This window comes from Zea mays, chromosome 7, assembly GCF_902167145.1.
Source record: "Zea mays cultivar B73 chromosome 7, Zm-B73-REFERENCE-NAM-5.0, whole genome shotgun sequence".
Lineage (NCBI taxonomy): Eukaryota > Viridiplantae > Streptophyta > Magnoliopsida > Poales > Poaceae > Zea > Zea mays.
Window position 1 is genome coordinate 12,367,075 of NC_050102.1, and position 25,584 is coordinate 12,392,658.

Genomic DNA, 25,584 nt, shown 5'->3' on the forward strand with positions numbered 1-25,584 from the left:
ATTGGCGCCCACCTCCGGTGAACTCACTTGCACTTTCTGAGTTTCGAACACCTTCGGCAAGCATAGACCTTCGTCATGCCGCCAAAGAAAGCTTTAGCAACAGGGGCTGCAGCTCTGCAACCGCTGGACCCCAACCAGGAGACCTCTCTCTTCGGGAGGCCCGAAGCCAGAAGAGGAAGGCCACCAGTCCAACACCTCAGGAGGACGAATTGGATCAAGAAATCAAAGATATGGAGATGCTTCATCAACAGGTGCAAAGGAAGAAGGAAAAGATGGCTAGGCTAGCTGACCTGCAAAGGCAGATAGACGAAGCCTCTGAAGAAGTTCGCCATCTTACTCAAGATGAGCAGAACCGAAGGCCCCAGCACAGAGAGCTTCATCAGGAGGGCTTCTTCAACGAAGATGACTGGTATGAGAATTTCCATCATGGAAATTTTGCTTTTGATGATGCTTCTCCTCTGTCAGCAGAACTGCAGGCTACACCTTGGCCTCCGTCCTACAAGCCACCTCAACTACCCATGTACGACGGCCACTCAGATCCGAAGCAGTTTCTGATGAGTTACGAAGCAACAATATCTTCCTATGGTGGCAATACTGCAGTCATGGCGAAATCTTTCGTCATGGCTGTCAAGAATGTTGCACAAACCTGGTACTCCTCTCTTCGGCCAGGAACAATCACATCATGGCAGAAGCGGAAGGATATGCTGATCACTAGTTTTTAAGGATTTCAAACGAAGCCGGTCACTGCTCAAGCCTTATTCCAGTGCACCCAAGATCACGAAGAATATCTTCAGGCGTATGTCCGAAGATTCTTACGCCTGAGGGCACAAGCGCCAACAGTGCCCAATGAAATTGTCATTGAGGCCATGATTAAGGGGCTTCAGCCGGGACCTTCAGCCCAATACTTTGCCAGGAAACCCTCTCAGACTCTGGAGAAGTTGCTTCAGAAGATGGATGAATACATCCGCGCCGACAATGACTTTCAACAGAGAAGGGAGGAAGCTTACAGATTCTCCGAAATAGCCAGGGGCTTCGGAGGGAGGTTTCATCCTAGACATGTCAGATCAATTCATTCCACCCAGAATGATGACAGGGGAAGCCAGCAGCAGAGGCCCCAATATTCCTCCCAGGCTTCCTAGGCTTCGGGGCAGCAGCAGAGTTATCCTCGGCCTCCAGCTCCAAGGGGCAGAGGTGCCAGGGGCTTCGGAGGAAGATTTGGGGACCAACCAAGGAAAATCTATTGCTTATTTTGTGGTGAGGACAAGGGCCACACCACCAGGATGTGCCATGTCACCATCCAGAAACAAAAAGAAATAGCAGAAGCTACAGCCCAACAGACCCAGTCGAAGCAAGTCATGCATACTGCTTCGTACCACTCGCCTTATATCCCAGAGTATGTGGGTAACCACCCTGCAGCTTCTGTTGCTTCGGCAAGTCAATCTCAGGCATCTTGGCAACAGCTTCCACCTCCACCACCAATGCAACGAGGCCAGCAGCTAGAAGGGAGTCAGCATACTCAACACCAACGAGACTTCATAGAAGAGTCTGAAGCTCGCACAGTCAATAGTACTGTGCCAGAATCGAAGCACATTTATTGACAAATATCCTACCTCGGCAGCGGTTTTTGCATTCAGTATCATTTTCTTTTTAATAAAGAACAATTATTGAAAGTCTAAGTGTTTTTTGTCGTTTTCAATTTCTTGTAATAGCTTCGACTTTGCTATAGTACAAGTATACCTTCTCCACAGTAACGGAGTCCAAAAAGTTGCCGAAGCATAAGAACTTATGGTTACAGGGTGAATCTTCGAAATAACAAAAAGTCGTTCCTAAGGGAGCGCAGCGTAAGTTTTCTGCTCAAAAGTCGTTCCGAAGGGAATGCAGAGCTTACAGCGAAAAATAAACGCTGATTCCGCTGAAAGTAAAAGGCGAAGAAGCTCCTAAGGGAGGCTTACAGCGAAAAATAAACGCTGATTCCGCTGAAAGTAAAAGGCGAAGAAGCTCCTAAGGGAGGCTTACAGCGAAAAATAAACGCTGATTCCGCTGAAGTAAAAGGCGAAGAAGCTCCTAAGGGAGGCTTGCAGTGAAAAAACGTCGATCTTCAGCAAATATCATTTTACATAACATTACATCATTACATCATTTGCATAGCATAACATCATACATCATATTGCATCAACGACGCAAGAAGGGGGTCTCAGTATTGATATTCGAAGATTGTTTCGAAGAAATAGTGACAGGGCACAAAAATAGCTATTGAAGAATTATACCTTCGTCAAACTCTGAAATGAAAAGATCTATTGGTCATTGATTTTACAAGGATTGGTTACTGATTTTATGAGAACACGGATATTATTTACGAAGCATGAAAAGAAGGGAAGGTGTTTTTTCGCCGAAGGCTCAAAAACGGTATGTATACGAAGTTTCATGCATCGTAAAGAATAGAACCATAAATAGCTTATATATTACATTCAAAGTTACAAAATATTACACATGTTTCTCAACAAACATTACATTCTAAATGTTTTTACAACAACATTTAATCTTCCCTTAGAACTACTTCTGCAGCTTCGTTTAGTAGCTGATCAACAACTTTATCCATGATGGCTTCGGCCATTTTTCTAATTTCGTCGTCCCCCTTCACGTGGGGGTCCGTCGATGGCTCGGTAGGCTCTGAGGGAGGAGAAGATACGGCTACGTTACAAAGCGTAAACAAGTTCGAAATCAAAAAATTACAACAAAGAGTCAAAAACCACTAGTCAATACCTATTTGCCCTTCGAGCTCCGCACTTTTCTCAGCGGCCTCTGCTACTTTTCTAGCGTCATGAATGCCTTTCTCGCTTTTTCGTATAATTTCTTGGGCCATTTCCCGGCCACCATTGTCCCAGATGTCGGTGAAAAATTTTCCACCAACCAGGATCGCTTCGGCCGAGGGGTCTTTTATATCTTCAGAGGATAAGGCGGCTTCGGATTGTGCCAAGAATTTCACATGGTCACGGCCTTTCCTCTCCAAAATGGTAGCAATCCCCCTGGCACCCGAAAAGGCACATATGTCTCCACGACTATTCAAAATTTCTTCAAAAGCTTCAGCTTCGTGGCTGATCCATCCAATTGGGCCTTCGGGGTCACCCCTTATGAAGTTCTCCTCACTTGAGAATGCGCCAACGCTGGCGAAGCTGGTTCTTATTTTCTTAACACATTCTATAGATCTTTCATAGCACCTTTTCTTGGATGCACGAAGCTCTTCAACGTTTTTTCCAAATGATTTGCCCATTGTTCACTAATTTCTCGTTTCGTTTCTTCAAGTGTGCGTTCCTCTTTAGCTCTGGCTAGTTGCTTCCGAAGATCTTCAATTTCACGCTTCTGAGCCTCAGCTTGAGCTTTGAAAGTAGCTTCGTCCTCTTTTATTCTATTCACCAATGAATGTAATATTTTATCTTTTTCGAGACCTTCGTTCCTTAGTTCAATTACTTCGGAACGAAGGTTGCTCAGGGCCATAACACACCTTTCGTCTTCAACATCTTTTTGAGCCCTGAGGGCATTGCTAAGTATAAGGCCCTGCAAAAAAATGTGTGTGTGTCAATAAGTTTAAGCAAATGAAAAATTTTGGTTTCGAGAAATAATACAAAGACCTCATTTTTGCACCTTTAAGCTATTATACGCCAAGCTGTCGGCCAGCTCATTTTTTGACAACACCGAGAGCCCGTCTTCTAATGTTGGGAATTCGAAGCTCTTGCTCATCTCCCGACAGACAGAAATCTGCTTGCTGTCAGGGAGACAATACAAGAAGTCTTCTTCTCCGCTGCCGTTGAATATCAACGCCCCCTTTGGATATTTCAGTTTTTGGGCATAAAGCTGAACCTCTTGCTTTTCTTTTTCAATCAACTTTTTCCCCGAAGCATGTCGTAAAATATAATCGAAAGCTTCAGAAAATGCTTCGGGGGCGGCAGTGCCAGTTTCTTCAGCCAAAATTTCTTCTGTTGTTTCTGTTTCTTCGGCTTCCAAGGATTTCACCTTGGTGGGCTCTAAAGGCCCAGCTTCAGTCTCAGCTTGGTGCTTTGAAGCTTCGGCACCAAAGGCTTCAATTTGCACTTCGGAAGTTTCAACAATTTTCTTCGGAGTAGTGCTTGAAGACTTTATTGTCTCCAAAACATCCAGTACATTAACCATCCTTTTTCTCTTGGGGGTCATTGCTGGCCCCTTTTGGCTTTTCGGTGCTTCAACTTTTGCTGAAGGACTTAAAATGTCATATGTCCTTGTTTCTGTAGCCTTCGGTTCTTCTATTTTCTCCATTTCCGGCATTATGACTGGTTCTTCAACATTCGGTAGGGGAGTCGGCTCCTTGGCTTCGATGGCCGAAGAGGTTTCACCGACAAATTCAGGCACTGTGGCCGGTTCTATATAGCGTGGCTGGTGCGTAAGAACCTTTATCTTTTTCCTCTCTGGCGTTGGCTCACTGGGAGCGGCTGAAGCAACTTCCTTCGTTGAAGCAGTATTTTTCCTTTTCTGGCCCCGTGTTGGGTAACGGTAGTCAGGGTACACGAACCCAATGGCATCAAATACTTGGTTGAGTCTTTTCTTCTTCCGGCCTCCGAAGGCTGCGGACAATGCAGTATCTTCTGCCTTCGAGTATGGCCCAAGCAGCTCATCGCTTATGGCCTCAATACTTTTCAGCCAGTCATCATCTGGCTCGACGAATTTATCTCCATATTTGAAGGTGAATTTTAACCTAACTAGTCCACCTTCGTTAGGTTCGCTGACGGTTTCCTTCGGCATTTCCCATTTTTCTGCAAGTGGCCATACTCTGAAGGCAATGTGTTCTTGGATCAAATCCCTTGTCCCGATGAAAGAACAAACCACGCCGAAGGCCCTCTGGCATTCTTCGGCTGCTTCGTCAATTTCCACCTTCGGCTTCTGAAGGCCGAAGCGCTGCCAGATAGGGCGCATAATAATATCTTTAATATCTTCTCGCGTCTTCAAGTCGTTCTTCACGTAGAACCATTCCTTCATCCAGTCCCCAGGCCATCTCCTCCGAAAAGTTGGCACGGGACAGCTCGACCCAGAGCGGGCGCCGAAGCTGTAGCAGCCAAAATTTTTATGGTATTGCTCTTTGCCCCAAGGTTTTGTCTCATATAATAACTCATGCATGCTACAGAAACTTTTGGCATTTGGCTCCAAACCTTGACTCTTCACAGCCCATACAAAGATGCCCATCCTTATGATTGCTTCAGGAGTAATTTGATGGAGACAGATTTCAAATATCTTCAAAACTTCCATGACAAAACTGCTCAAGGGAAGCCGAAGTCCAGCCTTTAAGAAGCTTCGGAATATCACGACTTCATTCTCCTCGGGAGTCGGACAAGTTTTCTCTCCTTCGTCAGCCCTCACAATAGACAAGTCCCGAAAATATCTACCCCTCATATTGACAAGATGGCTTTGTTTAATGCTTGATTTCCCAAAAACTGCATAGCTTGGTCGCCAAGGTCGATCTTCGGAATCTTCACCACCACTTTCTACATCATAGCTGTCACTATCACCAGTGTCTTCAGAGAGGCCCTCTAAAATCTCCTTACTAATCTTCTCTGTGTTTGTCTTTGCTATTGATTCAAGGAAGCCGAGATTCATCTCTTCGGAAAGGCTTAGCTTCGACTCAGCGACAGTTTTCTTGTCTTCAGACATCTTCGAAAATGCTGAGAAGGTGCTCTCAAAGCCGAAGCTTAAAAATTTAAAAAGCCAACCAAATGTTGGTGCACAAGAGCTAAAAATTGAGTAAGAAAGAACAGATGGCAAGAAAGCGTGCCAAATGAACCCGTGGTGAGTTCTTATTTATACGCCTAGCGTGCTGAGAACTGGAGGGTCCCGCTTGTCAGTGACTGTTGCTATTCTAGCAAAGGGAAGGTGTTTTTCGGACCTTCGGCTTAAGACCTTCGTCCATGTCGCAATATAAATTCATCATTCCAATAAATTAATATTGCGAGGGGCTACTGTTGGGGGCCTTCGGCTTCCGAAGGTCCTCAAAAACATGATTTGACAATGTTTTCCAAGTGAAATATGTGAACAGATATCTTTGGAATCAGATCATGAGCATACAAGAGCATGGTCAGGACAAAGCTTGAGCGAGACGAAAGGTGATTATGACGTAGGACAAGGTGATCACGAAGCCGTGCAGGAAAGCTTCGGCACGACAGCAGAAAAGGGGAACCGACTTAAAGATGAAAAGGCAAATCAGACCTCGAAGAATTACTATAGAGTTATTAGCAAATGTAAAGGACATGAATGTAATTCTACATGGGCTGCGTCCCTTGCCTATAAATAGATGAACAGTACTCCCGTACTGTTCACGCTGACTTGGCATTCGCTTTTTGCATCACGCCTGTACCTTTACTTTCCGTCAAACCGAAGGTACATCTATAATTTGTTATTGTGAACATGGTAATGCAAATAAAAATAAGTTGATGATTATGTTTATGTTATTTTTCATATTTCATATATGAATTCTTTCTCATCATTTATTGTGCTTACGAAGGTTTTTCCTTCACAACCTTCGTCTGGAATTCATTATATCCGAAGGGAAATAATGTCCCGAAGGACGAAGGGCTTTAACATTTAACACTTTTCATGTTGCCTTGTTCTTAACTCTTAGCATTTGAGAACAAGTCCCCAACAGTCCCTAAGGTTAACTTCCTTAGGATCGGCTTGGAACCTTGCACACATGCATACGGAAAGCATAATATCCGGTCGAGATGCACATAAATAGAGTAAAGATCCTATCATCGACCAGTATACCTTTTGATCTACGGATTTACCTTCCGTGTCGAGGTCGAGATGCCCATTGGTTCCCATAGGTGTCTTGATGGGCTTGGCATCCTTCATTCCAAACTTGGTGAGTATGTCTTGAATGTACTTCGTTTGGCTGATGAAGGTGCCCTCTTGGAGTTGCTCCACTTGAAAGCCTAGAAAATACTTCAACTCCCCCATCATAGATGTAACACCCCAGGTGTTACCTTGGCTAGAGCCACCTTGGCACTAGAAGCTGTTTTCACAAGGGTAAAGACTTAGGGCACCACCTAGGAACTTTGGAGCTCATGTACTAATCAAGTTGCCAATGACATAAGAAGCATTACTCTAATCCTTGCACACTTACTACCTTGTATAATAGGGGGAGAAGAACCCTAGACCTCTCCAAAGCCCTACCTTCCAACACCCTAAGTAAGGGGGGAAAGAGAGTGAACAAGTGGGCAAAACATGGGTAACCTTTGCCCAAACCCTAAGCAACATTATAACCATCAATTAAGGGAGGGAAATATTGCAAAAAGGCCCCTGGAGAAACCCCAATTCAAATCTCCAAGTGGAGAGAGAGCTAGAGCTCTCTATTTCCCTCTAAGTCACATTTTAGCCCTAATTCAAAGACCAGCCGTGTTCACTTCAAAGATGGCGCCAAAACCACTTGGGTTCTATACCAAAAATGTGCTATACCACTTAAGGCACCCCCTGGAAAAATTTGAGACCGAGACTCAGACATTTGACAACACTTGACATCAGTTTTGTCGCTGAGCGGGCAGTGAGACAAGCCAGATTTGGCGCCCGTCTATCTCTCGATCTAGGGCGTATCATCCCTTGGAACTCACACATGTGAGATAGCCCTAGGTGCCAGGAGGAGGTCTGCGTCGGATTCATGGCGAGATTCGCACGTTTGCGATCTCTGGAGACGTTTGAACACTGGAAGAAACTCACCTCCACGTGTTCGACGCCTTCTGCCCGCGCCAGAGCACGCTCACGCGCGCCCCCGCACGCCCCGCGCCGCGCCCGAGCCAAACCCGCGCCGTGGCCCGCGCCCGAGCTTATAAAGCCCTCCCAGGCTTCGGCTACACCCTTCCGCGCACCCTCCACACCTCACCGGAGTTAGCTCGCCGCCGTTTGCCCGTGCGCAGCGAGTCCGCGGCCGCCCAACCCCTCTGCCGCCATAGACCGGCCAGCAGAGCCATCCCCAACCCCGTCCTGCCCTCGGAGAAGCTTGTGCACACCTCCGTGAGGCTCCCTGAGCAAGGAATCGGAGTTTCCTTCGCCGGAGAAGCCAGTCCACGCTCGCCGGAGCTCTCACCCCCGCCGAAGTACGTGGACCGGGTAAACCACTCTACCACCCTTCGATTCCTTGTGCACACAGTCGCTGCGTGACCCCGTGATGCTCACCGTGCCCTCGGATTGCACCAGTTCGCCTTGGTTTGGCCGGTATACTCGCCGCCGACGAGGACACCCGCCTGCACGCGTGGACCGGGCGATTCCGACCACCTCCGACGCCGAGCCGTACCTCGACGTGACCGCCAGAGTCTCCCCGAGCCAACCCCACCCTTCGCCGGACCTCCCTCGCCGTCGGTAAGCCGCGCCGCCCTTTTCTTTCCCGCGGTTACTGTTTCAGTGAGGGGAAGGACTGCGGGTGAGAGGGAAGGAAGGTCAGGGGGTTTTGTGAAATGTCAGAGACCCAGGGGAATAGTGGCGTGGGGGTAGATTTGTGAGGGTGGATTTAGTTTAAACCCAGGGACCTCGGTGTAAACTGTTTTTCCAGAAAACCTTAATTAAATCTGTTTTTAATTTGGACAGCAACTTTGAAAATGCATAACTTCTGTTTAAATCATCCAAATTTGGTCAAACCAATTTTGTCAGACTCCAATTAATGTAACCTATTTAAGAAAAATATAAAACCCTTTGGTACTGTGGAAAACTTAAAAGTTCTGATTTAATGTTAGTTTTGGCCAAAAGCTAAATAATAGTAAGAAAAATAGTTAGGATATTTGACTAGGGTTAGGAAAATTTGGAGAAGTTTATATTTACCTAGTAACCTGTTTAAAAATGTTAAACCTCTCTGTCCACTCCATTTAAGTTAGTTTTACCCATTATTCTATAATATGCTTAAGGATAAGGAAAATAGAAAATGTAATTTAATTAATGAACCAGAGAGTACCCCTATTTTTGTTAGGTTATTTATTCAATATAGTTCACTAGAAAAATATATCATACCATGTTTTAGTGTAAAATAAATAAAATCTTATTTGTTTTAATAAAACAAGTGAAACTTAGAAAAACTCTACAAAAACAACCCCAAGGTAAAAACACCCCCACCCTTGGGATAACTATTATTTTATTAGGAAGAACTTAAGAAAAATATGAAATCTGCTGTTTGACATTTTTCAAATAATAATGTAGTAGAAAGTGCCTTTTTGACATTAAAACTTAAGAAAATCATAACTAAATAACCATCCCTTAGTTTTCTGTGATTTTTAGCACAGAGGCCTATTATTACCAGAGGATGCCAACAAAAATAACCTTTAGGACAGAACCTACCCCCAACTATGAGGTGTAGTGTAAAGTGGCCCTTTTTGCCTAACTTTTGTTATTTTTGTTTAAAGCCTAGCCTTGGTACTTAAAGCCTCAACTTCTTAAAACAAGTTAGAATAGCAAAGGGCAACCCACTGAAATTTTTACAGAATTTTTTGGAAATTATTAAAACCTTGTTGTAGTTCAAACCTACCCTAAAAACCCTAAATGGAAATTAAAGAAAGGAAAATGAATAAGGGAACTTAATGTCATCCTAAACACTTTATAAAATTGTTCCCTGAAATCTATGAAGACAATACCAATCCACTAGGTTATCCTCACTGAAAACCCAAGCCTAAGTAGTATCAAGCCTAACCCACTGGAAGCCCCGCATGACTGAGAAAACCCTAAGTTACTTCTTGACTTAGTTTCTTTTACATAATGTTATTAAATCATGCATAATCATGACATACATGTTCATTGCATTCGATAGACTGTAATCTTGCTGACGGAGAGTACATCCTCGTGCCGGAGCAAGGAGCTGCTCAGGAGGTAGCCCCAGATCCAGCACCCGAGCCTGCACCAGAGGACCTGCCTGCCACTGCTTTGGAAGGCAAGCCCCGGTTTTATGCATAACCTGTTATTATACTATTTTACTTCACTTAATGCTTGTAGGATTGATTGTGCACTTAAGTGTAGGAATTGTTTGAAACCCTAGTTGCATGATCTCAGGAATCCCATTGAGATGGATACTAGTATGCTAGGTCGAGTAGTTGCTTTACTTAATTAGGATCTCGGTAGAAGACGAGTGATTTTTCTAGCACTCGCGCGAGATCAGGAAATTGATTGTACCCACTTTCACACTGTCATGATACTAGTTGGTGGACAACAATCCATGGGGATTGATTGTCTACGGGATAAAATGTGAATAAGGATTAAGGTGTGGTACCGTGAGTCAAGCGTTTGAACGTACTAAGCACATGCCGAGAAATATGGTAAATCGGTAAGCCTAGTAACTGAGTGAACCTGGCAGTGGACATATCCCCTCACGCGTCCTGAGACGAGGTCTCCCATTCCGGTTATGGTGGGTACAAGTGCGGTCACTGCACGACGGCCAGTCGGGGTCAGTGGGGCATTGTACGCCAAGGCGGTGAGCCCTGATCTGCTGACGGGGAATCGATGGGGACGGTTGATGTGTGTGGGGACGGAGTGCCCCTGCATGTCGTGTGTTTAGGTTTACCTTGCAAGGATAAAAACTCGATTCGAATCGTCTGCTTCTCGCAGCTAATGAGACTGCTTGATCCATGCTGCTACATTGAGTAACAAGTGGAATGATGCGGAGATGATATAAGATGTTGATTGCTAAAATGTTTGCTACTTTGTATGAATAGATAGTACACTTTTAGCCTTAAGAGAGTCACACTTAATTTTGACTAAATTAAAATCTTGATTTAGAAACTCAACTAGTGCTTTTGGCAACCAAACCCCACAGCCAAACAGCTGCATGTCTAGAGGTAGAGGAGTAGATTCCTCACACCGGGTAAGTCTAGCTGAGTATTAGTATACTCAGCCTTGCTTGTGGCATAATTTTTACAGGTTCTCTGGAGGAGATGGTTGCTGGGATAACTTGGCCGTCCACCTTGCCACCGGGTTGGACTGTTGAGTGGGACCCTGCCTCGACTGAGGAGGAGCAAGAGGAGTGATGGGACAGGCTTCCCCATCTCTCTGTTTAATGACCATTAGTTTTATTCCGCTGCACTTCGAACAATGATGGATACTTTTGCAAAAACTCCGATGATGATGCTGGTGATGTAATAATTTAACATTATGGCATGTATGGTTTTATGCTTTATTGTATTTGCTCTGTGACTCACCTTCGAGTGAGATTGTGGTACTTGATCCTGTCAGTGGCCGTGTCGGACTAGATCCGAGGGATTGACGAGTTATTCCCATTTAAGTGTGGTCTAGCCTCTGAGGCGGGATTTGGGCACTTAAGTTGGAATAATTCGGGCAGTTCCGCCACAGCTGGTATCGGAGCTTGTACCACCACAGAGGAATCAATAAAATGTAAATACCATCAATTTTCCAAGTAAAATTTGATAGAAACAATGTTGGATAGATAGTGGGGCGAGCAGGATAGACCTAGGACGTGAAGCCTTAGGGTAATAGAAGGGTAGCTAGGTGGCTAAGTAACTAGGCCCTACAGGCCACTTTTACAGGATGGGAGTTCCTCCCTATTCCTTTTATCTTGTTGTGAGGTCGATCAGGACGAGCATGCATGCATTCATGATTAAGCAAATGGATAACTGAGTAAGGACTTAAAAACAAGATAACAACCCAGTACCTTTTCATTTAACTAGAGAGAGGCTGCGTTTTATTTTCCTTGTTCTTTTTATAATTCTTTTTCTTTTACTTACGCTTAACCGTACACAGATGACTTCCCACGGATCCTCCGATGACGGAAATGCACTGACCCACACTGACGGACTTGCACGAGAGGGCTTTCCCCGCATTTTGTGGGAAGTACTTCAGGGGGCCGGATACACGACACCCCCTCAGTACACGGTGCAACAATTCGAGAAGCACCGGGTGCCCCGCTGTAGAGTGAGGATGACTTTGGAGCCTCATCCCCTGCAGCCAGGCTGGCGCTCCTTGGACTCCGAGTCTTTCGGGTACCAGGCAGAGGACACGATCGAGGCGATCGCTCTGCATGGGTTGACTACCTTCTGCGGATTCCATCCCTTGGAGCTGGCTACCCACCCCATTGGCTTGTTCCCCGCTGAGAAGGAGGACGACCCAATGTGGAAGGATCAGGTGGAGCATGCCAAGGACATCTGGGCCATCTACCCAGGTCAGACTGCGCATTTGACAGTACGGTGCATGAATGCTCTGTACCGTCTGCAGGTGATGCGCGGTGAGGCAATGTCCCATCTGATGGCACTGCTGGAGGCAACAAAGATCACGCTGGATAACAGAGAGGAGCTCGTGGTTGACCTATCTCAGGAAATGGTGGAGAAGGACTTGCAGGTGGAGCAGCTATCCACTGATATTCAGGAGTTGGAGGAGCTGGTAGGCACCCGAGAGAACACCATCGAGGTTCTCGAGGATCAGCTCATTAACACTCAGCAGCAGCTTGCTGAGGCTAACGAGCACCTGGACATGCATCACCAGGAGATCCAGGACCAGGAGGCCAACGAGGACGTCGACATTGAGGGAGGAGATGAGCCTGCCTCTAGTGTGGACACTGCTGGCTCGGGAAGACCACCTTCCCCCGAGTCGAGTGTTGCTTCGTTCGCTCACTAGGTGTCCAGGGTAGGCTTAGAAGTTGGACAGTCGGACTCCTCGCAGCTAGCTTAGCTTTTGCACCCTTGGGGTACTAGGCTAGTTAGAGTTGAGTCATTTTGGAACAATTTGATGTAATCGTGTTAAACTCTCTTGGGAGCTTGTTTGATGGATGCTTTTATCAGTTTAATTTTTGGAAGGAAGAAGTTATGCCTCTTAAAATCCCTTTTGTTGAAGTCAGAGTCTATCATGCTGTTTTAACTTTTTCCCCGTGATGAAATCTTGAAATTGGAACTATGGTGTTAAGTAAGTCTGTGGTTTTTCAGATGGCCGGGAGGCAGCGTCGTGGCCAGAACGAGCGCGTTCCTCCACCGCCACCACCACCTCCCACTCTGCAGGAGCTCATGGCTCAGCAGAATGAGATCCTGAGGCAGCTGGCTCAACGCCAGCCACCACCTCAGCATTATGGTGGTGGGGACCACCAACGTCACCCGCGGCGGCCGCATATCAGGAATTCCTCAGCACCCAGCCTCCATTGTTCACAAGGGCGGAGGACCCACTTGATGCAGATGTGTGGCTGCGAGTGGTGGAATCCAAATTCCCACTGCTCCATGGAGTTTGCTCAGAGGTCACCAAAGTCAGGTTCGCCACCCAGCAGCTTCGCGGACCTGCAAGGACTTGGTGGGATCATTTTCTTGCTATGCAGCCAGAGGACCGAGAGGTGGAGTGGAGGGAGTTCAAGGCAGCTTTTAGAGGACACCATATACCAGCCGGGATCATGGACAGGAAGCTCAATGAGTTCTTGGCACTCACTCAGGGCAACAGGACAGTGTTGCAGTATGCCCAGGCCTTTAATGAGTTGTGCCAGTACGCGGGATATCATGCGGATACAGATGAGAAGAAGAGGGACAGATTCAGAAGGGGGCTCAGCACTAAGCTCCAGGATCGTCTCAACACCGTCAGGGCCAACAGCTACAATGAGTTGGTAAACATGGCTATCTCCCACGAGGACTGCATTACAACTAGGCAGGCAGAGAAAAAGAGGAAGACCCCTGTGGCAGGACCCTCAGCTCAGCCACAGCGCTTCAGAATTGTGTCCGACACCCAGGGCAGGGGACCCCAGCAGCAGCAAGGGCGATGGGTAATCCGACCTCAGCAGCAGCAGCAGCAGGCACCCAACCGCACCCAATTTCCAGCTCAGAGGAGCAATCAGCAGCAGCAGCAGTACCGCCAGGCCAATGACAACAGATGCTTCACATGTGGCAACACTGGGCATTATGCCAAGAATTGCCCCAGGAACCAACAGAGGCAGGGGCATAATGCAAATCAGAACCAAGGCAAGAGGCAGAAGGTGCAAGTAAGGCAAGGCAGGCTAAACTTCACCACCATGGCTGACATTCCAGAGGGAGCACCCGTCATGACTGGTATCTTTACAGTTTTGAATTATCCTGCTATTATTCTATTTGATTCTGGTGCATCGCATAGTTTTATTAGTGCAAAGTTTAGCGCCAAATGCCAGTTGCCCTTTCACCACACCGATGGGGGCATTACAATTTCAACCCCAGGAGGCAGAGTTGCCACTTACCAAATTAACAAGAATGTGCCTATAAAGTTTGGTAGTCTGATAATTAAAGCCAGCCTTCTCATTTTGGGGTTGGAGAGTGTGGACATTATATTGGGAACTGACTGGTTGACCAGAAATCAGGCTGTGATGGATATTTCGGCTAGAGCCATAGAGGTGCACTCACCAACTGGTGGTGAGACCACACTGTATTTGCCTGACCAGGGTTGTACCCGATCTTGTGCTTTTGTTATGTTAGAATCCCCAGTGGAAAAGATCCCAGTGGTCCGTAACTATCCGGATGTTTTTCCGGAGGAATTGCCGGGAATGCCACCTGACCGAGATATTGAGTTCGCAATTGAGTTGCAGCCCGGGACCGCTCCTATCTCCAAGAGACCCTATAGGATGCCTCCCGCGGAATTGGCAGAATTGAAGAAACAATTGCAAGAGTTGTTGGACAAGGGGTTTATTCGTCCAAGCACTTCACCATGGGGATGTCCAGCATTATTTGTGAAGAAAAAGGATGAGAGTTTGAGGATGTGTGTTGACTACCGTCCTCTCAATGCGGTAACTATTAAGAACAAATACCCACTGCCCCGCATTGATGTTCTGTTCGATCAATTGGTAGGAGCCAAGGTATTCTCCAAGATAGACCTTCGCTCAGGATACCATCAGATCAAGATCCGTGCTAGAGATATTCCCAAGACGGCTTTCTCTACCAGATATGGACTGTATGAGTTTCTGGTGATGTCTTTTGGGCTGACCAATGCCCCGGCTTATTTCATGTACCTGATGAATTCAGTGTTTATGCCAGAATTGGATAAGTTCGTGGTTGTCTTCATTGATGATATTCTGGTTTATTCCAAAAATGAAGACGAACATGCTGAGCTCCTGCACATTGTGCTTCAACGACTGCGCGATCATCATCTTTATGCTAAGTTGTCTAAGTGTGAGTTTTGGCTGAAGGAGATCAAATTCTTGGGTCACACAATTTCTCAAGATGGGATATCAGTTGATCCTGAGAAGGTGCAGGAGGTGATGGGTTGGAAACCCCCGACCACAGTAAAGCAGATTCGGAGTTTTCTGGGATTGGCAGGGTATTATCGACGATTTATTCCGGATTTCTCCAGAATTGCTAAGCCAATGACTGAACTCTTGAAGAAGGGAGTCAAATTTGATTGGAGCCAAAAGTGTGAAGGTGCATTCCATACCTTGAGGCAGCATTTGACAACAGCCCCAGTGCTAGCTCAACCCGACAATACCAAGCCATTTGAAGTTTACTGTGATGCTTCTGGTACTGGTTTGGGATGTGTCTTGATGCAAGAGAGCAGAGTGATTGCTTATGCTTCCCGGGCACTCAGGCCCCATGAGCAGAACTACCCTACACATGATCTAGAATTGGCAGCTGTAGTTCATGCTCTTAAGATATGGAGACACTACCGGATGGGAGCTCACTGTAACATCTACACGGATCACAAGAGTCTCAAATACATCTTCACTCAGGCAGATCTGAACATGAGGCAAAGGAGATGGTTAGAGTTGATCAAGGATTATGATTTAGAAGTGCATTACCACCCAGGTAAGGCCAATGTTGTGGCAGATGCCTTGAGCAGAAAGGCCCAGTGTAATTGTATGAGCATGGATGTGGGAGTGACCACCCTATGTGATGAGTTGTGTAAGTTGAACCTGGAAGTTGTTTCTTCGGGTAACCTAAGCTATATCTCGGTGGAGCCCACATTGCAAGAACAAATAGTCAGGGCACAGGTCGAGGATAAGGGTGTTCAAGTTATCAAGGATATGATCAAGCAAAAGGCAGAAAAATACAAGTGTTTCCGACAGGACAGCAAAGGCATTCTATGGTTTGGAGATCGATTGGTTGTTCCCAAGGACCCTGAGCTTAGAAATAAGATACTAGATGAAGCTCACCTTTCAAAATTCTCCATGCACCCTGGTAGCAACAAGATGTATCATGATCTCAGATCTCTATATTGGTGGACTAGAATGAAAAGGGAAATTGCCAAGTACATATCCGAGTGTGATACTTGCCAGAGGATAAAGGCCAGTCACTTGAAGGCAGCAGGCCCTTTGCAACCCCTTCCCATACCATCTTGGAAATGGGAGGACATTTGCATGGACTTTATAGTGGGATTACCCAATACTTCCAGGCACCATGATTCTATTTGGGTTATCGTGGACAGGTTGACCAAGACTGCTCATTTCTTGCCAGTGCATACCACCCACAGGGCAGAAAAGTACGCTGAAATTTATGTTGATCAGATAGTAAGGTTGCATGGTATTCCCAAGACCATTGTATCTGACAGAGGAGCACCATTTGTGGCACGATTTTGGGAGCAATTGCAAGAGTCACTTGGGACCCATGTCATCCGAAGCTCAGCATATCACCCTCAAACAGATGGCCAAACAGAAAGGGTGAATCAGATTTTGGAAGACATGTTGCGAGCATGTGCACTACATTATGGGAAGGATTGGGACAAGTGTCTGTCTTTGGCGGAGTTTTCTTACAATAACAGCTATCAGTCCAGTTTGAAGATGGCACCTTTTGAGGCATTATATGGGAGAAGGTGTAGGACCCCACTTAATTGGTCTCAAGCAGGAGAAAGGGAAATTTTTGGGCCAGATTTAGTACTCGAGGCAGAGGCAAAGGTCAGGGTTATTACCAAGAACTTAGAAGCTGCTCAGGCTAGGCAAAGGAGCTATCATGACAAGAGGCGGAAGCCTCTACAGTTTGAGGTGGGAGATCATGTCTATCTTAAGGTATCACCCACCAAGGGTGTCCAGAGATTCGGGATCAAGGGCAAGTTAGCCCCTCGCTATATTGGACCCTATGAGATCAAGGCAAGTTGTGGACCCGTGGCCTATCAAGTGGAATTGCCACCTCACATGTCAGCGGTTCATAATGTGTTCCATGTGTCTCAGCTGCGGAAATGCGTTCGTCTACCCACTGAAGTGCTACCAGAACCAGACATTGAGATAGAACCAGACTTGTCCTACCAAGAGTACCCCGTCAAGGTATTAGATCAGAAGGAAAGATCAACTCGGGCAAGGTCGGTCAGAATGTATAAGGTTCAGTGGAGTCACCATTCGGCAGAAGAAGCTACATGGGAAACTGAGGATTTTCTACGCTCTCGCTTCCCCGACTTTCTACCCGAAGGAGTCGGTACGTAACCCCCGAACCCCACCCCCACCTGCCCTTTGAATCCAATTATAAGAAAAACCTAGATAACAAGGATAGTCTAAGTTGTGGATTTAACTTAAGAAGGGCTTCCTTCTGAAGTTGCGAAGAGGATGACATTCGAAGAGCAGTTAACAAGAGAAACTTAAGTATAAAGGAAAAACACCACCACCACACCTTCAAGCACCCTCCAAGGGACTCTGCCTAAATCTCGGGGCGAGATTCCTTTAAGGGGGGAGGGCTGTAACACCCCAGGTGTTACCTTGGCTAGAGCCACCTTGGCACTAGAAGCTGTTTTCACAAGGGTAAAGACTTAGGGCACCTCCTAGGAACTTTGGAGCTCATGTACTAATCAAGTTGCCAATGACATAAGAAGCATTACTCTAATCCTTGCACACTTACTACCTTGTATAATAGGGGGAGAAGAACCCTAGACCTCTCCAAAGCCCTACCTTCCAACACCCTAAGTAAGGGGGGAAAGAGAGTGAACAAGTGGGCAAAACATGGGTAACCTTTGCCCAAACCCTAAGCAACATTATAACCATCAATTAAGGGAGGGAAATATTGCAAAAAGGCCCCTGGAGAAACCCCAATTCAAATCTCCAAGTGGAGAGAGAGCTAGAGCTCTCTATTTCCCTCTAAGTCACATTTTAGCCCTAATTCAAAGACCAGCCGTGTTCACTTCAAAGATGGCGCCAAAACCACTTGGGTTCTATACCAAAAATGTGCTATACCACTTAAGGCACCCCCTGGAAAAATTTGAGACCGAGACTCAGACATTTGACAACACTTGACATCAGTTTTGTCGCTGAGCGGGCAGTGAGACAAGCCAGATTTGGTGCCCGTCTATCTCCAGATCTAGGGCGTATCATCCCTTGGAACTCACACATGTGAGATAGCCCTAGGTGCCAGGAGGAGGTCTGCGCCGGATTCATGGCGAGATTCGCACGTTTGCGATCTCTGGAGACGTTTGAACACTGGAAGAAACTCACCTCCACGTGTTCGACGCCTTCTGCCCGCGCCAGAGCACGCTCACGCGCGCCCCCGCACGCCCCGCGCCGCGCCCGAGCCAAACCCGCGCCGTGGCCCGCGCCTGAGCTTATAAAGCCCTCCCAGGCTTCGACTACACCCTTCCGCGCACCCTCCACACCTCACCGGAGTAAGCTCGCCGCCGTTTGCCCGTGCGCAGCGAGTCCGCGGCCGCCCAACCCCTCTGCCACCATAGACCGGCCAGCAGAGCCATCCCCAACCCCGTCCTGCCCTCGGAGAAGCTTGTGCACACCTCCGTGAGGCTCCCCGAGCAAGGAATCGGAGTTTCCTTCGCCGGAGAAGCCAGTCCACGCTCGCCGGAGCTCTCACCCCCGCCGAAGTACGTGGACCGGGTAAACCACTCTACCACCCTTCGATTCCTTGTGCACACAGTCGCTGCGTGACCCCGTGATGCTCACCGTGCCCTAGGATTGCACCAGTTCGTCGTGGTTTGGCCGGTATACTCGCCGCCGACGAGGACACCCGCCTGCACGCGTGGACCGGGCGATTCCGGCCACCTCCGACGCCGAGCCGTACCTCGACGTGACCGCTAGAGTCTCCCCGAGCCAACCCCACCCTTCGCCGGACCTCCCTCGCCGCCGGTAAGCCGCGCCGCCCTTTTCTTTCCCGCGGTTACTGTTTCAGTGAGGGGAAGGACTGCGGGTGAGAGGGAAGGAAGGTCAGGGGGTTTTGTGAAATGTCAGAGACCCAGGGGAATAGTGGCGTGGGGGTAGATTTGTGAGGGTGGATTTAGTTTAAACCCAGGGACCTCGGTGTAAACTGTTTTTCCAGAAAACCTTAATTAAATCTGTTTTTAATTTGGACAGCAACTTTGAAAATGCATAACTTCTGTTTAAATCATCCAAATTTGGTCAAACCAATTTTGTCAGACTCCAATTAATGTAACCTATTTAAGAAAAATATAAAACCCCTTGGTACTGTGGAAAACTTAAAAGTTCTGATTTAATGTTAGTTTTGGCCAAAAGCTAAATAATAGTAAGAAAAATAGTTAGGATATTTGACTAGGGTTAGGAAAATTTGGAGAAGTTTATATTTACCTAGTAACCTGTTTAAAAATGTTAAACCTCTCTGTCCACTCCATTTAAGTTAGTTTTACCCATTATTCTATAATATGCTTAAGGATAAGGAAAATAGAAAATGTAATTTAATTAATGAACCAGAGAGTACCCCTATTTTTGTTAGGTTATTTATTCAATATAGTTCACTAGAAAAATATATCATACCCTGTTTTAGTGTAAAATAAATAAAATCTCTTTTGTTTTAATAAAACAAGTGAAACTTAGAAAAACTCTACAAAAACAACCCCAAGGTAAAAACACCCCCACCCTTGGGATAACTATTATTTTATTAGGAAGAACTTAAGAAAAATATGAAATCTGCTGTTTGACATTTTTCAAATAATAATGTAGTAGAAAGTGCCTTTTTGACATTAAAACTTAAGAAAATCATAACTAAATAACCATCCCTTAGTTGTCTGTGATTTTTAGCACAGAGGCCTATTATTACCAGAGGATGCCAACAAAAATAACCTTTAGGACAGAACCTACCCCCAACTATGAGGTGTAGTGTAAAGTGGCCCTTTTTGCCTAACTTTTGTTATTTTTGTTTAAAGCCTAGCCTTGGTACTTAAAGCCTCAACTTCTTAAAACAAGTTAGAATAGCAAAGGGCAACCCACTTAAATTTTTACAGAATTTTTTGGAAATTATTAAAACCTTGTTGTAGTTCAAACCTACCCTAAAAACCCTAAATGGAAATTAAAGAAAGGAAAATGAATAAGGGAACTTAATGTCATCCTAAACACTTTATAAAATTGTTCCCTGAAATCTATGAAGACAATACCAATCCACTAGGTTATCCTCACTGAAAACCCAAGCCTAAGTAGTATCAAGCCTAACCCACTGGAAGCCCCGCATGACTGAGAAAACCCTAAGTTACTTCTTGACTTAGTTTCTTTTACATAATGTTATTAAATCATGCATAATCATGACATACATGTTCATTGCATTCGATAGACTGTAATCTTGCTGACGGAGAGTACATCCTCGTGCCGGAGCAAGGAGCTGCTCAGGAGGTAGCCCCAGATCCAGCACCCGAGCCTGCACCAGAGGACCTGCCTGCCACTGCTTTGGAAGGCAAGCCCCGGTTTTATGCATAACCTGTTATTATACTATTTTACTTCACTTAATGCTTGTAGGATTGATTGTGCACTTAACTGTAGGAATTGTTTGAAACCCTAGTTGCATGATCTCAGGAATCCCATTGAGATGGATACTAGTATGCTAGGTCGAGTAGTTGCTTTACTTAATTAGGATCTCGGTAGAAGACGAGTGATTTTTCTAGCACTCGCGCGAGATCAGGAAATTGATTGTACCCACTTTCACACTGTCATGATACTAGTTGGTGGACAACAATCCATGGGGATTGATTGTCTACGGGATAAAATGTGAATAAGGATTAAGGTGTGGTACCGTGAGTCAAGCGTTTGAACGTACTAAGCACATGCCGAGAAATATGGTAAATCGGTAAGCCTAGTACCTGAGTGAACCTGGCAGTGGACATATCCCCTCACGCGTCCTGAGACGAGGTCTCCCATTCCGGTTATGGTGGGTACAAGTGCGGTCACTGCACGACGGCCAGTCGGGGTCAGTGGGGCATTGTACGCCAAGGCGGTGAGCCCTGATCTGCTGACGGGGAATCGATGGGGACGGTTGATGTGTGTGGGGACGGAGTGCCCCTGCATGTCGTGTGTTTAGGTTTACCTTGCAAGGATAAAAACTCGATTCGAATCGTCTGCTTCTCGCAGCTAATGAGACTGCTTGATCCATTCTGCTACATTGAGTAACAAGTGGAATGATGCGGAGATGATATAAGATGTTGATTGCTAAAATGTTTGCTACTTTGTATGAATAGATAGTACACTTTTAGCCTTAAGAGAGTCACACTTAATTTTGACTAAATTAAAATCTTGATTTAGAAACTCAGCTAGTGCTTTTGGCAACCAAACCCCACAGCCAAACAGCTGCATGTCTAGAGGTAGAGGAGTAGATTCCTCACACCGGGTAAGTCTAGCTGAGTATTAGTATACTCAGCCTTGCTTGTGGCATAATTTTTACAGGTTCTCTGGAGGAGATGGTTGCTGGGATAACTTGGCCGTCCACCTTGCCACCGGGTTGGACTGTTGAGTGGGACCCTGCCTCGACTAAGGAGGAGCAAGAGGAGTGATGGGACAGGCTTCCCCATCTCTCTGTTTAATGACCATTAGTTTTATTCCGCTGCACTTCGAACAATGATGGATACTTTTGCAAAAACTCCGATGATGATGCTGGTGATGTAATAATTTAACATTATGGCATGTATGGTTTTATGCTTTATTGTATTTGCTCTGTGACTCACCTTCGAGTGAGATTGTGGTACTTGATCCTGTCAGTGGCCGTGTCGGACTAGATCCGAGGGATTGACGGGTTATTCCCATTTAAGTGTGGTCTAGCCTCTGAGGCGGGATTTGGGCACTTAAGTTGGAATAATTCGGGCAGTTCCGCCACAATAGACATCTCGAATTTTTGTATCATGATCCTACTAAACTCTTCACATATAGATTTGTTAGTAGACCCAAATATAATATCATCAACATAAATTTGGCATACAAACAAATCATTTGCAATTGTTTTAGTAAAGAGAGTAGGATCGGCTTTTCTGACTTTGAAACCATTAGTGATAAGAAAATCTCTTAGGCATTCATACCATGCTCTTGGGGCTTGCTTGAGCCCATAAAGCGCCTTAGAGAGTTTATAAACATGGTTAGGATACTCACTATCTTCAAAGCCTGGAGGTTACTTAACATAGACCTCTTCCTTGATTGGTCCATTGAGGAAGGCACTCTTCACGTCCATTTGATAGAGCTTAAAGCCATGGTAAGTAGCATAGGCAAGTAATATACGAATTGACTCAAGCCTAGCTACGGGTGCATAGGTTTCACCAAAATCCAAACCTTTGACTTGTGAATAACCCTTGGCCATAAGTCGTGCTTTGTTCCTTGTCACCACACCATGCTCATCTTGCTTGTTGCGGAAGACCCACTTGGTTCCTACAACATTTTGATTAGGACGTGGAACTAAATGCCATACCTCATCCCTCATGAAGTTGTTGAGCTCCTCTTGCATCGCCAGCACCCAATCCGAATCTTGAAGTGCTTCCTCTACCCTGTGTGGCTCAATAGAGGAAACAAAAGAGTAATGTTCACAAAAATGAGCGATTCGAGATCGAGTGGTTACCCCCTTATGAATATCACCGAGGATGGTGTTCACGGGGTGATCTCTTTGAATCGCTTGGTGGACTCTTCGGTGTGGTGGCCTTGGATCTTGTTCATCTTCCTTGTCTTGATCACTAGCATCTCCCCCTTGATCATTGTCCTCCTCTTGAGGTGGCTCATCTTCTTGATCTTCATTTTCATCATCTTGAGCTTGATCCTCATCTTGGGTTGGTGGAGATGCTTGCATGGAAGATGATTGATCTTGTGCTTATGGAGGCTCTTCGGATTCCTTAGGACACACATCCCCAACGGACATGTTCCTTAGCGCGATGCACGGAGCCTCTTCATCATCTAGCTCATCAAGATCAACTTGCTCTACTTGAGAGCCGTTAGTCTCATCAAACACAATGTCACAAGAAACTTCAACTAGTCCAGTGGACTTGTTAAAGACTCTATATGCCCTTGTGTTTGAGTCATAACCAAGTAAAAAGCCTTCTACAGCCTTAGGAGCAAATTTAGATTTTCTACCTCTTTTAACAAGAATAAAACATTTGCTACCAAAGACTCTAAAATATGAAACATTGGGCTTTTTACCGGTGAGGAGTACATAAGATGTCTTCTTGAGGATTCGGTGTAGATATAACCGGTTGATGGCGTAGCAAACGGTGTTAATCGCCTCGGCCCAAAACCGATCTGGTGTCTTGTACTCATCAAGCATGGTCCTCGCCATGTCAAGTAGAGTTCTATTCTTCCTCTCCACTACACCATTTTCATGTGGCGTGTAGGGAGAGGAGAACTCATGCTTGATGCCCTCCTCCTCAAGGAAGCCTTCAATTTGTGAGTTCTTGAACTCCGTTCCATTGTCGCTTCTTATCTTCTTGATTCTTAAGCTGAACCCATTTTGAGCCCATCTCAAGAATCCCTTTAAGGTCTCTTGGGTTTGTGATTTTTCCTGCAAAAAGAACACCCAAGTGAAGCGAGAATAATCATCCACAATAAATAGACAGTACTTACTCCCGCCGATGCTTATGTAAGCTATCGGGCCGAATAGGTCCATGTGGAGTAGCTAGAGTGGCCTGTCAGTCGTCATGATGTTCTTGTGTGGATGATGAACACCAACTTCCTTCCCTGCTTGACATGCGCTACAAATCCTGTCTTTCTCAAAATGAACATTTGTTAGTCCCAAAATGTGTTCTCCCTTTAGAAGCTTGTGAAGATTCTTCATCCCAACATGGGCTAGTCGGCGATGCCAGAGCCAACCCATGTTAGTCTTAGCAATTAAGCAAGTGTCAAGTTCAGCTTTATTAAAATCAACTAAGTATAGCTGATCCTCTAACACTACCTTAAAAGCTATTGAATCATCACTTCTTCTAAAGACAGTAACACCTACATCCGTAAAAAGACAATTGTAGCCCATTTTGCATAATTGAGAAACTGAAAGCAAGTTATAATCTAAAGAATCTACAAGAAAAACATTGGAAATGGAATGGTCAGGTGATATTGCAATTTTACCAAGTCCTTTGACCAAACCTTGATTTCTATCCCCGAATGTGATTGCTCTTTGGGGATCTTGGTTTTTCTCATAGGAGGAGAACATCCTTTTCTCCCCAGTCATGTGGTTTGTGCACCCGCTATCAATGATCCAACTTGAGCCCCCGGATGCATAAACCTACAAAACAAATTTAGGCCTTGTTCTTAGGTACCCAAACGGTCTTGGGTCCTTTCACATTAGAAACAAGCACCTTGGGTATCCAAACACAAGTCTTTGACCCCTTGTGTTTGCCCCCAACATATTTGGCAACTACTTTGCCTGATTTGTTAGTGAGCACATATGAAGCATCAAAAGTCTTAAATGAAATGTTATGATCATTTGATGCAGTAGGAGATTTCTTCTTAGGCATTTTAACATGGGTAGAACGCCTAGAGCTAGAAGCCTCATTCTTATAAATAAAAGCATGGTGAGAAACAAAATGAGTCTTCTTTGCATGAATTCTCCTAATCTTATCCTTAGGATAACCAGCAGGGTATAAAATATAGCCCTCATTATCCTGAGGCATGGGAGCCTTGCCCTTAACAAAATTAGACAATCTTTTAGGTGGGGCATTAAGCTTACATTGTCTCCCTGTTGGAAGCCAATGCCATCCTTAATGCCAGGACGTCTCCCACTATAAAGCATGCTACGAGCAAATTTAAATTTCTCTTTTTCTAGTTCATGCTTGGCAATTTTAGCATCTAGTTTAGCTATATGATCATTTTGTTGTTTAATCATAGCAAGGTGATCATGAATAGCATCAACATTAATATCTCTACATCTAGTGCAAATAGAAACATGATCAACCATAGATGTAGAGGGTTTGCAATCATTTAATTCAACAATCCTAGCGTGTAAAATAGCATTCTCATCTCTAAGATTGGTAATAGCATCATTGCAAACATTTAAATCCTTAGCCTTAGCAATTAATTTTTCATTCTCATTCTTAAGGCTAGCAAGAGATTCATTCAACATGTCAATCTTAGCAATTAAACTAGCATTATCATTTCTAAGATTAACAATTAAATCATCACAAACATTTGATTTCTCAACCTTAGCAATTAATTTGGAATTTTCACTTCTAAGGCTAGAAATAGTGTCATGGCAAGTGCTTAGCTCACTAGTTAATTTTTCACATTTTTCTACCTCTAGAGCATAAGCATTTTTAACCTTAACATGCTTTTTGTTTTCCTTAATAAGGAAGTCCTCTTGGCTATCCAAGAGTTCATCCTTCTCATGAATAGCACTAATCAATTCATTCAATTTCTCTTTTTGTTGCATGTTAAGATTTGCAAAAAGAGTAAGCAAGTTATCCTCATCATCACTAGAATTATCCTCATCACTAGAAGTTGCATACTTAGTGGCGGATCTAGATTTTACCTTATTCTTCTTCTTGCCGTCCTTTGCC